The 17,745-nt window shown below is 48.3% G+C and overlaps 1 protein-coding gene across 3 annotated transcripts in view; it reads left to right on the top strand.

The window, feature by feature from the left end:
• Positions 1–17,745, top strand: part of kdm6ba (lysine (K)-specific demethylase 6B, a) — a 122,424-nt gene that overhangs the window by 72,886 nt on the left and 31,793 nt on the right. For all 3 annotated transcript variants that reach the window (XM_045225580.1, XM_045225576.1, XM_045225577.1), the window contains one exon: positions 12,744–12,846. The gene's annotated coding sequence lies outside the window, so the exon portion shown is untranslated. The remainder of the gene's footprint in view (positions 1–12,743; positions 12,847–17,745) is intronic.

Below are 17,745 nucleotides of genomic sequence, written 5' to 3'. Positions count from 1 at the left end.
TCGTCCAGGGTAGGGGAGGGAATGGCCGGCAGGGATGTAGCTCAGTTGGTAGAGCATGGCATTTGCAACGCCAGGGTTGTGGGTTCGATTCCAGTATAAAAAATTAAAATGTATGCACTCACTAACTGTAAGTCGCTCTGGATAAGAGCGTCTGCTAAATGACTAAAATGTAAATGTATAGTAGGTATAGATTAGGTCATGGTTGTAGAGAACAGGATGTGTGTGCCCCAGATGGTCCCTCCCCTCTGCCCATGACCTCCATGTCACCCCTGTTACCTTGAAGTCACCCCTGAGATGCTCTCATCGATCAGCCCATTGGTTTTCAGTGATGGATTAACCTGATTACGTTCCCAGGGATGGAGGGAGGAGAGGATTGATGCTTTTGATTACCATGATCAGAGAGGAGAGAGGGGTCAGATTGGGGTCATGGACGGGGGAGGGGCACTAATGTTCCTCTTGTGGTGTGTAACATGTATGTGGTATGTCATGTCGCAGGTTGATGGTCAGGCTTTGCTGAGCTTTGTGTTTCTCAGATAATTTGTCAATACAGAATACTGTCGCTCCTCTCCCTCCTTTCCTCTCCTCTCCTTTTCTCTCCTTTCCTTTCCTCTCCTCTCCCTTCCTCTCCTCTCCTTTCCTTTCCTCTCCTTTCCTCTCCTCTCCTTTTCTCTCCTTTCCTTTCCTCTCCTCTCCTCTCCTCTCCTCTCCTTTCCTTTCCTCTCCTTTCCTCTCCTCTCCTTTTCTCTCCTTTCCTTTCCTCTCCTCTCCTTTCATTTTCTCTCCTTTCCTCTCCTCTCCTCTCCTCTCCTTTCCTCTCCTCTCCTCTCCTCTCCTCTCTCTCCTTTCCTCTCCTCTCCTCTCCTCTCCTCTCCTCTCCTCTCCTCTCCTCTCCTCTCCTCTCCTTTCCTTTCCTCTCCTCTCCTCTCCTCTCCTCTCTCCTCTCCTCTCCTCTCCTCTCCTCTCCTCTCCTCTCCTCTCCTCTCCTCTCCTCTCCTCTCCTCTCCTCTCTTCTCTTCTCTTCTCTTCTCTTCTCTTCTCTTCTCTTCTCTTCTCTTCTCTTCTCTTCTCTTCTCTTCTCTTCTCTTCTCTTCTCTTCTCTTCTCTTCTCTTCTCTTCTCTTCTCTTCTCTTCTCTTCTCTTCTCCTCTCCTCTCATTTCCTCTCCTTTCTTCTCCTCTCATTTCCTCTCCTTTCCTCTCCTTTCCTCTCCTTTCCTCTCCTCTTCTCCTTGTCTTTACACTCTCCTCCCCTCCATATCTACTCCTCCATTTTCTAGCCACCTAATAATAATAATAATAATAATAATAATAATAATGATAATAATACATTGGATATCAAGAGCCTTTCAACAAAGAACAAGGACATGGTACAACAAGGACAATTGTGCTCTTTCTCTCTCCTCCCGACCCTTACCCTATTACTCACGTGACTGTATAGGAGTACAGTGAGTGCATACCAAATGGCACCCTATTCCTTATATGGTGCACTACTTTTGACCAGAGCCCTATGGGCCCTATAGGTCCTGGTCAAAAGTATTGCCTGAAATAGGGAATAGTGTGCCCTTTGGTATGCAGCCTTTGTCTCTCTGTGTTCTGTATCTCTGTGTCAGTGTGCCAGTCTAGCCCAGTTCTCCAGTGCACTCTGACCCCTAGTTAGGTTGTGTTCTGTAACGGCTGAGATAACACAACTCTGACTGTAAATAGCTGCTAGACACACAACGGCTTGTCAGGTAGAACTTGTTCTCTGAATATTAGTGATATTGTTTTCTATTATATATATATATATATATATATATATATATATATATATATATATATATATATATATATATATATTTTTTATTCTATTATATTCTGTTATTCGGTAATAATGGGCTGAGAAGTCTTCATTTTTTGTTGGATTAGGGGTTTTGACTCGTAGGTAGGTACTGAGGTGTGTATGTGAAGGTGTGGTTGTGTAGAGGTAGGAGGGAATGAAGTGTGTTTTTGACAATGAAGAAGTGTGTTTGTGTGTCAGTGAGAGATGTGTTGACGTGAACATAACCACTGTACGTTGTGTGCGTGCTTAGCTCTGGTGAGTGTTTATGAGAGAAACTCTGTCTGAGTGCGTGTGTGTGAGTGTTTGTTTTCACGAGTGTGTGTGTATGGAGGGCAACGGGTGCACTGTGACCTCTCTCGCTCTCAGTGTGTGTGTGTGTGTGTGTGTGTGTGTGTGTGTGTGTGTGTGTGTCTGCGTCTGCAGGCCTGTCTGTCTCCTCTCAGACATCTGTAACCAGATGCCACTCCTTTGGATCAAGGAGCAGACCTCAAGACCCTCTCTCCCCCTTTCTCACCCCTCTCTCCCCCTCTCTGACTGTCTGCATCTCTTCTTTCATCCCCCTCTCCCTCCCCTCTCACTCTGCTCCCCTTGACCCTCACCCTTATCTTTCCTCCCCTTTCTTCCCTCTGTCTCAATTGGAACGCAGTGGCTTTACAGTAACATGCTATACATGACGTCAGAGCTCAGGGTCTCCGCTTCACAGCTCTGTATGAGTTTTGACTGACAGCCATTATAAACCTGAGCACTGCGCGAGACAAGAAGTTGCCCACATCCTTCCCACTAATTGGGCAACTTTTGCACATGTGTTGTTGTCTGAGTGAGGGAAATGCTGTAAATTAAGAGGACTCTATGTGTTTTGAAAAATGACACGTTAAGGATGACAATAAATACCGCTGTGATGTCATACAAGCAAGCCAAACACCCGTGAGTCCAAATGTGCACATCACATTTCCATATCATAAAACATTTCCATGTAATATACAGTGTCAACGTTTATGATCACTATGTTTGATCCACAGTTACAAGAGGACATGGCGTTCTACCCTGGGTTGTTCTGAACAGAATGAGCCTATGTTTGTTGCATCTGAATGCACTCATGACTCAATCCTGTGCGCACCAAAATTACGATCTGCTTCTCTGAATTGCCTTGTGAAAACCTAACACTGTAAGATCGTATTTGATCATTTAGCAGTCAGGTTGGCAATAGAACACCCTTTCAAATGATGCCTACCTGACCCAGATTGTGTTTTTGGATTGTGTAAACAACAACAGTAATTGTGTGTTGGTGGGGATGCAGGGCTGTGTTCCAAACAAAATAACTACAAGTGTGCTTGTTCTAGTTCCTCAATGGCATGGCTAGGAGAGCTCCAAAAGCACCTTATAGATGAAGACTCTTCTTTGAGTCCGGAAAGTGCATTGAAATGATTTAGGAACTGTGCCCAGTTTGGAGAGATGTGTGGTCACTTGGAGACACCAGTTAGACATCTCACTCAAACCCTTCTAGTTTTTTTCTCTTATGTTGCACCTACCCAACATTTTCCAAGAATATTCTTTAATGTTACTGAATGTATCCAGAGTGTTTTCAGATTTCGTTATCAACAAATGCGGCGAAAAGTACAGTAAATGTAAAATGCACATAAAATCAACAGTGTAATGTTTGGATTCAGTCTAGTGTCAGGTGAACTGTTGTGTCCTCACCTTTAGTCTAATCATTTTCCCATAATCTCCAAACTGCTACCAGGTTATGCATTCCATATTTATTCTGTAAGAAACATTTCAATTTAGCCCTATCCATATTGGACAATTCCCACGAGTGTAAAGGGTTAATCATATCTATTAGGAACAATAGCTGTAAAATGAGGCATTCATTATCTTACCACTGAGAAATGAATTGCTCATAATTTCTATATGAAGTTAGAGCCATTTCTGTAATCTCCTATTTATAAGCTCTACTGTTCACTTTAAGACTGTAGTTCTTTATAATAAGGTGTTTAATATACAGCTGCTATATTATATTCATGAGTTGTAGATCACAGGGAACTATAATTGAATAGATGGAAAGCTCAAGCTGATATGACTGACTATACACTTAGCGAGGAAGAGAAAGAAAGGAAGGGGGAGAGAAAGAGGGAAGGAGAGAGAGAGGAGAGCAGGTACTAAACATTTGGCGTCATAAATAAAATGACAGGAATCATTGGTGCGTGCTAGCCAGTGCTCAGGATAGCGTGAAATCTGGCTTCACTGCCTTCTCTCTCTCTCTCTCTCTCTCTCTCTCTCTTCCCTCTCTCTCTCTCTCTCTCTCTCTCTCTCTCTCTCTCTTCCCGCCTCTCTCTCTCTCTCTCTCTCTCTCTCTCTCTCTCTCTCTCGCTCTATCCCCATGTTCTCTCTCTCTTCCTCCTTCCACACCTAGCTCTCTCTACTGCCCCTCCACCCATCCTTCTCTCTCTACCTCCTCCCCCTCTCTCTGTAGAGGGTAATTGAGGTGCTGTGGGCCCTAGCAGGTGTGAGGTATGGAGGGATGGATGGAGGGAGGCTGAGTTGGACACTAGCCCTCCGGCCATAAATTGTGGGTGTCTGTGATATAGTCCAGGACTGTCTATCTGGCTGTGGATATATGTGTGTTTTGTTAGCATTTTAGTGAGAGAAAAAATGTATATGTGACAATATGTGTGTAGGCGTGTAGATATTTGTTAGCGGCCCAAGCTATACCTAAACAGTATATAGGCCTATGACTAGATGTGTGGGAGTAAAGGTAGCCTATAGCTATAATAAATGTGTGTATGTGTGTGTATGTGTTGGCATCTCTACTCCAAAGCAGTGTCAAACAGAACAGCATTGTGATTTCACACACCCCTCTCTCCTCTCTCCTCCCCTCCCCCTCTCCTCCTCCCTTCCCCCTCTCTCCTCCCCTCTTCCTCCCCTCCCCCTCTCCTCCTCCCCTCCCCCCTCTCTTTCTCTCTCTCTCTGGTTGCACAGTAGCTCCGTCCTGCATCTTTGTCATGTCAATGGGTTCTGTCGACCTAGAGTAACCCTCCCCCTCTCTCTCCCTCTCACTCTCTTCTTCACTCTCTCTCTCTCTCTGTCTCTCTCAGTCTCTCTCTCTCTCTCTCTGTCATCTGCTTCATCTTTCTGGTTTAAGTATCTGCCTCCCCCTCCCCCTCTCCCTCTCTCCTTCCTTCCCTCCCTCTCTTCTCTCTCTGTCTGTTCAGTAAATATTCTCTCTCTCCACCAGCAGGCAGCTCGCTGTGCAAACACACTTACAGATCATTGCCCTCTCTGATACACATGCATTAAACTGACTCTGTATATACATTCATATAATATTCATATCATAATATTATACCCACGTTCTTCCTTCCTGTCTAGCACATACAGCTGTGTGTAGGTGTGTGTGTGTGTGCGTGTGTGTGTGTGTGTGTGATGAAGAAAGCAGTGTAAGCCCTACGGCTCCTCCCTCCAGGGAGAGACAGACAGACAGACAGACAGACAGGTGTGGGGAAGATTGAGTTCCGCCTCATTTCCCCTGCCCTCGTGCAGCTGGGCAAGGACACACACATGCACATACATACACACACTTACAGACGCATACATATGTAGGATCTTTATTTGAGCCAGTTTGCTACAGCCGGAAAATAATCCTGCAGCAACAGGAAATGTGAATTATTTTGTGGATTATAATTCATGGACATTTTTTGTAGGGGTTGATACATTTTTCGTTAGGGCAAATCAAGTCTGACATTTAAAGTGGACATGACAAACTTTAGAAGCCTTTTTAAACCTTGAATACACTACAAGTTTGCATTTCCTGCTGTGCAGGAAAATTCTCAGCAACAAAAGAGTGATCAAATTAAGATCCTACATCTGTAGACCTGAATGCAGGTTGTAGGACTGTGTTCACAAAGGCATAGTGAGGTAGTTGAGTTTGTGTGAAATGTTCAGTTGGAGACTGTACTGCGTGTGACTGCAGTCTAGCTGTAGCCTGATTCCTAGGATTACAACTAGACTGGCAGCCCGTTGCCACGGTGACGAGACAGATTAACCAATTGCGTGACATGAGACCAGTACAAAGTCAACACAGTACTTCCCAAAAACACACACACACACACTCCATATTTCATACTCATAGCCAGACAGACACACACACACACGGACGTGCCACTCTGTTGCATAATTGATCCCGGACATGACAGCACTCATATTGACCTTTTCCATGCTGGTATCAAAGGTACGACTCACTCAGTGTTGGTGGGGGGACGTTAATAACCGCAACACTGGGTAGGGCTGTGCTGACATCAGCAGATTGGGGTGATGTAGTCACAGTGTTTACAAGGCATTGATCCTATAAACATTGGAGAGGTTATGTTCAACATAACCTCTGTTGCTGCTCTCTGTTACCTTTTATCACTCTCCATCTCTACTGGATCCATCTCTCTGTGTTCGTCTCTCTTTCTCTCTAGCCAATGTTTAGCCAATCTATCTCTCCCTCTCCCCCGTCTCCCTCCCTCTCTCTCTCCCTCCCTCTCTCTAGACTCCTCTCTCTCTCTCCTTCTCCCTCCCACCTCTCTCTGTCTGATGTTTATCCCGCTTTATCTGTCTCTCTCTTCTCTGTCTCTCTTCTGGTCTTTAATGTGATATGGGTGTCTGGTTGGTGATTTAGAGGGGGCTCAAGGGAAGCTCTGTGTGTGTGTGTGTGTGTGTGTGTGTGTGTGTGTGTTTTGTGCCCCCTCCCTTTTAACTCTGACTGACACTGCCCCTTTAAGAACCTGGCGGGCAGGCAGAACCTGGTTAGAGAGCTAGCTAGAGAGAGGTATTTCTCTAGAGGGGAGAGAGAGTGTGTAGTGTACAGTATGGGGTTATGTGTATTTACTAGTGTGTTTGAATGTGTGTCGCGTTAGGGTGTTTTTTATGTGTGTGTGTGTGTGGTCCTCTGATGATCGTATAAACAGCGTTTGGGGATCATGTGTGGTGTGTGGAGATAAAGAGGTTCTTTGTGTTAATGTGTGTTTGAGTGTCAACAGATGGGACTGTAGCAGATGGGGATTGGGATGCAGCGCACCACTGTCTCACACACACACACACACACACACACACACACACACACATGTATACAGTATACACACACGTCCACACGCACACACACACCCACACAATTTAGGCCTGTGAATTTAACATTCCCTTTTTCCCCAAAAAAATTCCATCATGATTGTACAGGTATCATTTTACAGTCAGTGAGGTTAGAAAGAAATGCAATACAGTACTATTATCATATCAGAGCTACTAGATGATACACTATATTAGGAATGAGACTGTTGCATGTATTCTTATTGTGTAACTGAGAAGGCAGTAGTTTGTCTGAGACCGGTATGTGGGCTTGGAAGGGCATGTCTGACTGGTTGGTAACACTCACACGCACGCCCGCGCGCACACACACACACACACACACACACACACACACACACACACACACACACACACACAGAGGGGTTGGGTTAAATGCGGAAGACACATTGCAGTTGAATGTGTTCAGTTGTACAACTGACAAGATATCCTCTTCCCTTCCCATGTGAGTAGGTCCCCTCAGGCACTTATTTTAAGCCCTCCTTGCCTCACACACATCTCATAGCCCTGACTAAGAGTATTACACACGCACTCACGCACACACATCACCTTACAGACTACAACAAGGCCTGAAATTAAGCCAGTTTATTGTTTTATTAGCAACATTAGGTTTCCTGCAGAAGTTGCTGCCTCAGGACACATTGCTCAGCAGCTCTGCCAGTTAAAAACAACTGTGTGCTCACAGACTAGTGCTGACAGTGAGGACTACAGTCATATGTTATGGAGTTGACAGTCATGTCTTCAGACAGAGTTTACAGCAGAAGAGCAGTTTATACACTATTATAGCATGGCATTGTTGAATACTAGTTTCTGATTGGCTTGAAGGGCATTCTAGGGCGTACATTATTTCCCTATAACGCACGGTATATTTGCACGGTAGAATTCAATGGCTATAGATAATTTTTACATGTTTTGTTTGAGCTGCTTTTGAAAAGAAAAGTCAAATTGAAAACAGTATTGGTATTGTTGAATTATATTTTCATAATAGCAAGCTAGGTCTGATGGTTTGGTTCGCTAAACTAGCAAGTTTGTTTGGCTACCACAGAAGCTACTGTAGCTATCTAGTAAACTTGCTAGCTACTTCAGTAGATGTTGAACACATTTCTACCTGCAAATGAACACATTTCTACCTGCAAATGAACACATTTCTAGCGGCAAATGTGTTAAATTATAGCCATGGTATAAAAGGGATAATCAACTCGGGACTCTATGCGTTCTCTGGAAAATAATGCAACTCCATGGAAGGTCAGTTCCACTCCGCTAGTGCGTCGTGGAACACACCTTCAACGTCGTTCATTATTTTCCAAAGAGCGCATAGCCCCTCGTTGATTATCCCATACATGTGTAGGGATTGTGCTAATAGACACTAGACAGGTATATAGGGCCTGGGGCTATACTGTAAACCAGTGTGTAATTGAGTTGATATACTGTATAAAACGGAGCTGCAATGTCATGTGTAATGGAGTTGATATATAAAACGTAGCTGCAGTGTCATGTTTAAGGGAGTTGATACAGTGATGGGTTTTTGGAGTTGACATTGAAAGAGACGTGTTTTGGAGTTGACGTCATAGGAAATGTTTTTATGTTGTTAGCGTTAAAGCCATCTACTGTAGTGGCGTTGGAGGCTCTCCGCTTGTGTGTGTGTGTGTGTGCGTGTGCATGTGCTGGTTTGTGTGTGTGTGAGAGAGAGAGAGAGAGAGCGAGAGAGAGTGTTAGCCACACCCACATGAATGAGTGACAGATGTTGAAAGCATCTTTAAGATATTCACACACACGCATGCATACACACACACACACACTTCACAGCTCCAGATTATAGCACTCAGGCTCCTGAGCACCTTTCATTAGCCTCTGTCTAGACTTGATTTATTTACCAGCTATTTGTTCCACTCTCCTCCCCTCTCCTACACTGCTCTAGTCTTTTCTCTTTTCTCCGCTCCACTCTGTTCTGCTCTGCTCTGTTTTGTTTGTGTGTTTACAGATTCACCCAAGTTGGGCTGCAAGAGATCTTCAGATCTGTTTTGCGTCTGTGTGTAGATGCCTGTATGTCTGTCAGTCTCTCACAGTGTCTATGTGTGGGTGTGTCTGGTTGAAACTGTCTGTCCGTCTGTCTGGCTTTCTGTTTGTGTGTGCATGACTGTGTGTGTAGGAGTGTGTGTGTTTCTGTCTGTCTGTGTGTGTGTGCATGACTGTGTGTGTGTGTGTGGGGGGGGATCTTTGATCTTTGCAGCCCAACTGTGGTCGACCATGACCTTTTCTGAAGACATGTGGCAGAGGTTCACTACCCCAACACCCCACCACAGTCTACTCCCACGACAACTCTGCCAACAGACCTTGGCTTGCTCCTCCTACACACACACACACACATGCAAATAAAACAGACCTGCCACTCTATCTCACACACACATTACTTTTCTCAACCTTTCTGTTGTGATGCCTATGTAAGTGTGTAGAAAAGGGAGTTAGTTCAGGCTGTGCCCAGAATGTAGCCCTCTGCCTCATGACTGCTGCAGACACACACACTCTATAGGAGACAGACAGACAGACAAACCTCTCATTTACTGCCATGCTGCCATACCCTGGTATTTACAACCGAGCGTGTGTGTGTGTGTGTGTGTGTGTGTGTGTACAGTCCGGGTCAGGTATAAAGTCTGCTGTCCCAACATGAAGAATGTCTCTGAATCACCACTGACTAAGGTCTCTTAGAGCCCAAGCATGAAGTCTGCACACACGCCTTGCAGGCTCACACACGCGAGTAGGCACGCTAACAGAGACCGCGTGTGTGCTCTTTGTGTGAGAGAGAGAGAGAGAGACGTAAGAGTAAGGTGAATGTGTGTCAAAGGTCAGTGTGTTCAGTCAGTAGATGTGGGTCAGTGTGTTCAGTCAGTAGGTGTGTTCAGTGGGTCAGTGTGTTCAGTCAGTAGGAGTGTTTAGTGGGTCAGTGTGTTCAGTCAGTAGGTGTGTTTAGTGGGTCAGTGTGTTCAGTCAGTAGGTGTGTTTAGTGGGTCAGTGTGTTCAGTCAGTAGGTGTGTTCAGTGGGTCAGTGTGTTCAGTCAGTAGGAGTGTTTAGTGGGTCAGTGTGTTCAGTCAGTAGGTGTGTTCAGTGGGTCAGTGTGTTCAGTCAGTAGGTGCGTTCAGTGGGTCAGTGTGTTCAGTCAGTAGGTGTGTTTAGTGGGTCAGTGTGTTCAGTCAGTAGGAGTGTTCAGTGGGTCAGTGTGTTCAGTCAGTAGGTGCGTTCAGTGGGTCAGTGTGTTCAGTCAGTAGGTGTGTTCAGTGGGTCAGTGTGTTCAGTCCATGGTGTTTTGTTATCTGAACTAAGGCTGTGTTCCATTGACACACAACTCAGTATCAGATGCAGGGAGAGTGAAGGCACAAAGTGTGTGTGTGTGTGTGTGTGTGTATGTGTGTATGTGTGTATGTGTATGTGTGTGTGTGTGTGTGTGTGTGTGTGTGTGTGTGTGTGTGTGTGTGTGTGTGTGTGTGTGTGTGTGTGTGTGTGTGCAGCGCGTGTATCCCAGCTGGTGCTCAGACAATAGGGCAGATATTAGTACAATAGTGTAGGGCTGGCACAATGCAGACCTTGACTTGAGCTAAGTCACATGCAGCCCTGCTGTCACGAGAGCAACACTGTCTTGCCCCTTTCACGACCTTGGCCTCCCTCCTTCACTCTCTCCTCTCCCCCCTCTAGTTCTCTCTTTCTGCTACTTTCTTTAGTTTATTTTGTCTCTCACTTTCCATTCTTTAATCTCTTTCTCTTCCTCTTTCTCAGAAACTGTGATACTCTCCATTCCTTTTTTTTCTTTTCTTGTTATCTGTTTCTCTTGAAGACTTGAAGAATCTCGCCACCCAGTTTATTTTCCCACCTTATTCATCTTTTGGATAGTTGACTGGGGTTGTTTTCACTCCTCCTCATTCCCTCTCTTCTCTTTTTTCTCCCTCTCCCCCTCCTTGCCTCTCTCACCCTCCTTGCCTCTCTCCCCCTCCTTGCCTCTCTCCCCCTCCTTGCCTCTCTCCCCCTGTTTCACTCTTTCTTTCTTCTCTTTATCTCCATCTCTCTCCCCTCCCTCCCTCCCTCCCTCCCTCCCTCCCTCCTCCTCCTCCTCCATCCCTCTTTCCCTCCTCCTCCTTCCCTCCATCCCTCTTTCCCTCCTCCTCCTCCCTCCCTCCCTCTTTCCCTCCTCCTCCTCCCTCTCTCCATCCCACCCTCCCTCCCTCCCTCTCTCCCTCCTCCTCCCTCCCTCTTTCCCTACTCCTCCATCCTCTTCTCCTTTCTTCAATGTATCTCTCTGCTGGGCTGGTTATTGTTCCTCCCACGGATTAACCTTTTACAGACACAGATACTGTAGTAGACACATGTTACTTATCATCTGATCTCTGATGAACTCTCAGAATCAACCCTATCTCTCCCACACATCTCACTCTGGGCTGATCTGGGGTCAGGATTGACATTTATTACAAGCATAAAATCACCTAAGGCTACACTGATACGGGTGATATGAATGCAACATACTTGAAACCGTTCGGTTTTAGTGTCTATTCAAACATAATGTCATGTCCAACTAAGTATATTTTCACTGCTAACTAAGCTAAAAAGTAAGCAGTCACGCAGAAGTAACAGATACATATACTATACAGATTAATCCATCCTGTTTTAAGGTGGAAATGCTCAATCTCTTACAAACATTTTCCTACCTCTTCCGCATATTATTAGTATCCCACCTTTACTGTAGGGTCCTCTGAGGGCCCTACACACCAGCTGTGGCCTTCCAGGGAGTAAGGCCTATGACCCCTGACCTCTGACCCCTATATGTGAAAGGTCAAGTGCCTTAACTGCTAGTCCACTTGACTGCCAGGGGCAGATGAATGTAAACATGCCAATTATTGACACAACTGTCAGGACCTGTGTTTTATAGAAGTACATGTAAAAGCATGCCTTGAGCTATAAGTATATGGTAAAACTCTTATAGAGTGTAGTGTGTGTTTATGTAATGTATTTAGGTATATGTATGAAACAGTAATGTGTGTGTGTGTGTGTTTTTCATGAGCCTGGAAGATAGATAGAGAGAGCGAGTGAGAGAGAACAAGAAAGGGAGAGAGGGAGGGAGGGAAAGAGAGAGAGGTTATCTGTTTAGGTAAGTGGTGAGGGTGAAAAAGGAGGAGGAGAGGTGGAGAAGAGAGGATGAGAGGGAGGAGGACAGATGGGAGGAGGGGTGAAGAGTTGAAAGTAGGGAGTAGGAGGTGGTAGGGTACATGACATTTAGGTTGACTGCACTCGATGTAAACCACAACCTCATGTCAAAAAGGGCATGCAAACCGGCATCTGTGTGTGTGTGTGTGTGTGTGTGTGTGCGCGCACACAGGCGTGTGTGTGTAGGGGGTAGGAGGTGTACCAGAGTGCCACCTGTTCTTGATCACATGACCCTGCAGTAACACTGTGAGTCACTCAGGAACAGGCGGCACACACACACACACACACACACACACACTCACAGATGGCCACAGCACCAGCCAAGGCAGGGCCTCATGTTTAGCCTGATTCAGACTGTGGCTTTATGAACCACAGAGTGACAAGTTAACCATGTTTTGCTCACAGACTCAAATGTTGACTCAAATGTCTGACATGTCAACTGTGTATTGAACCCTGGTCTGAAATGTCGACTGTGTTTTGAACCCTAAACTACAATGTTGATTGTGTAACCATTCCACCATAGAATGGCATTCCCATCATGTTGTAACCGCTTACTAAAATGTTGACCGTGTTTTGACCCCAAGCCCAGACTGACCATGTTGTCGACCATGTATTTTCAGGAGGTGCAGACAGGAAGAGAGAGCGACTGAGATGTGGTAATATGGTGGTCAACTGAAACTCCAACATCCCTGCCACTGACCAGATTGAATACGTGTCATACAGGTAAGACTCAACCACTCTTTTGTGTTTCACTTCACTATGTCTGTTACACATATACACAGAAATATATGTGCCCAGGGAAGAAGGGAGCGAGATAGAGTCTAGGAAAGTAGAGGAACAGGAAGACAAGATTTTAGAATGAGAACAGAGGGAGGCTGGTCTTCTATGGAGAGTGAGAGAAACCAACAGAGAGCGCGAGAGAGAGAGAGACCACAAAGAGTCATTTGTGAGGAGGGTGACGGTTATGAACTATGTGTAACGATGTGTCACTGTGAGTGTGTGTGTGTATGTGTGTGTGTGTGTGTGTGTGGTGAGTAAGACTTGCTGGACTTGTAGAGGCATGGTCTGAGTCAAGAATGAGTGTGAGCATAACTCTAAGGATTTACACACACGTCTGTCGGTTTCTCTGTCCACACAGTCCCACAGAGAGGAGGCTGAGAGGCACTGCCTGTACCAGTGACACATCCTCCTACTGTTACCACACACACGTGCACACACACCCCACACACACACACACTCATTCACACACACACACACACTCCCCCTCTCTACGACTCTGCTACTCACACTTACTGCTTGATACTGCTTTTTCTACATTTTGTTGTGTTACAGCCTGAATTTAAAATGGATTAAATGCAGATATTTTGTCACTGGCCTACACACAATACCCCATAATGTCAAAGTGGAATTATGTTTCTCAATTTCTTTTACTAATTAATTAAAAATCTAAAAAGCTGAAATGTCTAGAGTCAATAAGTATTCAACCCCTTTGTTATGACAAGTCTAAATAAGTTCAGGAGTAAACATTTGCTTAACAAGTCACATAAGTTGCATGGACTCACTCTGTGTGCAATAATAGTGTTTAATGTTACAGGAGGGGGGTCGCAGTTCCGGAACGACCCATTAGGTGTCATCCTCCGACAACCTTAGGCACCTCCTCACTCACAGTCGGGACTAATCATCATCCTATTGGTGTCACCTGTGTCCATCTGTTCACCTGTGTATTTATGCCCTCCCTTCCCTGTGTTCCCTTGCTCAGTTTTCTCTGCTAGTTTCTCTATGTCCAGCAGTACTACTCAGTGTCTGATCGGAGACCTATGTACAGGTACTTGAGAAGTGTTCTCCCTGTTTTGTTATTTGTTTCAGTCTTAGGTAGTATTTCGTATTTGGGCTTTTGGAGACTTATTTGCTCCGCCTTTCTTTTATCGTGATAATTCTGTTATTTTGTATTTTGGCTTCGGGACCACCATTAAAGATCCTTGTTTCACCATCTCTGCCTACTGCCTACTGTATATCCTGCACCGCACCTGGGTCACACCTCACCCCAACCCTTACAGAAAACGGAGCCAATATGGATCCAGATGAGGCAGCACAGTATCGGAGCGCATTGGCAACACAGGGAGCTATGCTGAACCAACACGACCACAGCCTGCAGCAGATCACCGAGAATCTCCGCCAGCTGACGGTCGCCGTGCAGAGCTGGGTGGACACACAACCAGCCCCGGCAGCCGGCGGAGTGGAAGCTGCGTCTCCAGTCTCGCCTGCGACATCGCGGGAATCCTGCCTACTGCCTCTGGAGAGGTATGACGGACATCCAGAGGGCTGCAGGGAATTCCTCACCCAGTGTTCCATGGTATTCAGCCTACAACCCTCCTCCTTCCCGACGGAGCAGGTCCGGGTGGCCTACATCATCACTCTGTTGACGGGTCGGGCCCTTTCCTGGGCTACCGTGGAGTGGGAGAGCCAAACTCTGGCGTGCTCCGACTCATACCAATTCACCCGGGAGCTACGCAAGGTGTTCGACACCTCTTGGGTTGCTCGCTAGTATCGGGAGGGGTGCTAGCGAGCCAGAACCGAATCCCCAACTCCAGAGACTCACAGACTTTTCTCCCCGTCAGGGTTCAGTGGGCACGCGCTGCGAGTCAGGCGCATGCACTGGTGGATTCTGGGGCCGCGGGAAACCTGATGGACGCGGGGCTGGCCCAAGGGTGGAGCGTTCTGTTACTCTCCCTCTCCGAGCCGGTTCCAGTCATGGGCCTGGACGGCCGTCCGTTGGGGTTGGGATTCATCACCCGGTGCACTGTCCCTGTGCGTGTCCGGGTGGCGGGGGGGCTATGGGAGGATATCCAGTTTTTCATTATGGACTCTCCGGAGTGTCCCCTCGTTCTCGGGCAACCCTGGCTGGTCGCCCACAAACCCCTGATAGACTGGTCCATTGGGTGGCTCATCCTGGAGGGAGGCTCCGCCCCCGTCCTGTTCCGGTCTCCACCGACCACTCATCAGCCCAAACCACCGTCCCAGACCACCTACCAGTCCTCACCTATTCCCCAGGTCCAGCACTCCAAACCGTCTACGGCCCTAGCGGCGGTTGCCACCAGGAGGACGGCGGCTACAGACTCCGGCCCAGACCTGGCAGGTGTTCCCCGGGAGTATTGGGATCTGGGGGAGGTGTTTAGTAAGAGGCGTGCCAAGGGCCTACCTCCTCACAGGCCATACGACTGCGCTATCGATCTCCTGCCGGGTGCGATGCCCACACGAGGGCGATTGTTTTTCTTGTCCCGGCAAGAGACGTTGGCCATGAGGGAGTATATCAACGAGGCACTCGTTGAGGGTCACATCCGTCCCGCTACCTCACCCGCGGGCGCGGGCTTCTTCGTGGGGAAAAAGGACGGTGGGCAGCGGACGTGCATTGATTAAGAACCGCTACCCACTCCCCCTGACGACGACGGCATTCTAGTCGTTGCAGGGTGCCCGGGTCTTCACCAAGCTGGACTTACGTAATGCCTACAACCTGGTGATGATTCGGGAGAGGCACGAGTGGAAGACGGCTTTTAACACACGAGTACCAAGTCATGCCGTTCGGTCTAGCCAACGCGCCTGCGTTGTTCCAGGCGTTGGTCAATGACGTGCTCGACTACAGCGTCTTTGTGTATTTGGATGACATCCTAATATTTTCGAAGGACATGAGTGAAAACCAGCAGCACGTTCGGCAGGTCCTCCAATGCCTTCTCCGTTACCAGCTCTACGTCAAGGCGGAGAAGTGTGTGTTCCACACAGAGACAGTCTCCTTCCTGGGGTTCATCGTCACCCAGTGGGATCTACGGATGGACCCAGCCAAGGTCAGCGCGGTACTGGATTGGCCCCTGCCCTCATCCTTCAAGCAACTACAATGGTTTTTAGGGTTCACAAATTTTTATAGGCTATTTATTCGCAATTTTAGCTCCTTAGCCGCTCCCCTGACAGCCCTCACCCAGACGAGCGTACGCTCCTTCGCCTGGACCCCGGAAGCAGGGAACACATTTGATGCGCTTAAGCGGTGCTTTACATCGGCCCCGGTCCTCAGGCAACCTGATCCGTCCCTGCCATTCATTGTGGAGGTGGATGCTTCAGACGTTGGGGTGGGAGCAATCCTGTCCCCGCAGTTACTCACGGACGGTAAGACTCACCCCTGCGCGTTTTTCTCCCGTCGGCTGTCCCCGGCGGAGCGGAATTACGATGTGGGGAACTGTGAGCTGCTAGCGGTCAAGCTCGCCCTGGGGGAGTGGAGGCATTGGCTAGAGGGGGCCGCCCATCCATTCGTCATATGGACTGACCACAAGAACTTAGCCTACATTCAGGGGGCCAAGAGGCTCAACTCGCGCCAGGCCAGGTGGGCGTTGTTCTTCACCAGGTTCTGATTCACCATCGCACACCGTCCGGGGTCGAAGAACACCAAGCCTGACGCGCTCTCCCAGCAGTTCGACCCCGTGGACCTGGTGGAGAGGGATGACCCCATTGTCCCCAACGCCCTGATTGCTGCCCCAGTTTCGTGGGGAATTGATAGGGTGGTCAGAGCAGCGCTACGGCGGGAGCCCGATCCGGGCAGAGGTCCATCGGGGAGGATGTACGTACCCAAGGCTGCGCGCTCGCGACTGCTTCAGTGGGCGCACGTGTCCGACCTCACCAGCCATCCGGGGGGCACCAGGACGTTGGAGTTCCTGCGTAGGAGGTTCTGGTGGCCATCTGCTGAGTGGGATACGCGCTCCTTCGTGGCTGCTTGCCCGGTGTGCGCGGGCACAAAGAGCTCACGTCCCCAAGCGCCCCTGGTCCCACATCTTGCTGGATTTCATTTCCGCCCTACCCCCCTCTGATGGATACACAGTCATCCTGGTCGTTGTGGACCGGTTCTCGAAGGCTGCCCACATTCCCCTTCCCAAACTCCAGTCGGCCAGGGAGACGGTTAAGTTGGTGGTGCAGCACGTTTTCCGGGTCCATGGCCTTCCCCAAGATGTGGTGTCGGATCGGGGCCCTCAGTTCGCCTCCAGGTTCTGGAAGGTGTTCGCCACCTGCCTCGGCGCCTCTGTCAGCTTGTCTTCCGGCTTCCATCCCCAGTCGAACGGGCAGACGGAGCGCATCAACCAGGATCTGGAGGGGGTGCTGAGGTGCTACGCCTCCAGCAACCCAGCTACGTGGAGTCAGTGACTGGCGTGGGCGGAGTACGCCCACAACACCCTTCTCTGTTCGTCCACCGTCCTGTCCCCATTCCAGTGCCAATACAGGTACCAACCCCCCCTATTCCACGAGCAAGAGGAGGAGGCGGCGGTCCCGTAGGTCCAGGCTCACATCAGTCGCTGTCGCCGCACCTGGAGGCAGGTACGGGCGGCGCTTAAGTGGGCCTCGGTCAGGTCTCAACATCAGGCCAACCGCAAGCGTTGCCCGGCCCCGGTCTTTCACCTGGGACAGAGGGTGTGGCTCTCCATGCGGGATCTTCCCCTCCACGTGGAGTCCAGGAAGCTGTCCCCCCGGTTCGTTGGGCCATTCAGAGTGGTCCGGCAAGTCAACCCAGTGGCCTGCAACTTCCCCCCACCATGCAGGTGCATCCCACATTCCATGTGTCCCTCCTCAAGCCCGTCGACACCTGTC

This window comes from Coregonus clupeaformis, chromosome 16 (assembly GCF_020615455.1).
Source record: "Coregonus clupeaformis isolate EN_2021a chromosome 16, ASM2061545v1, whole genome shotgun sequence".
Classification (NCBI taxonomy): domain Eukaryota; kingdom Metazoa; phylum Chordata; class Actinopteri; order Salmoniformes; family Salmonidae; genus Coregonus; species Coregonus clupeaformis.
Note: the sequence above shows the minus strand (reverse complement) of the source record. Positions and strands in the feature narration are given on the sequence as shown.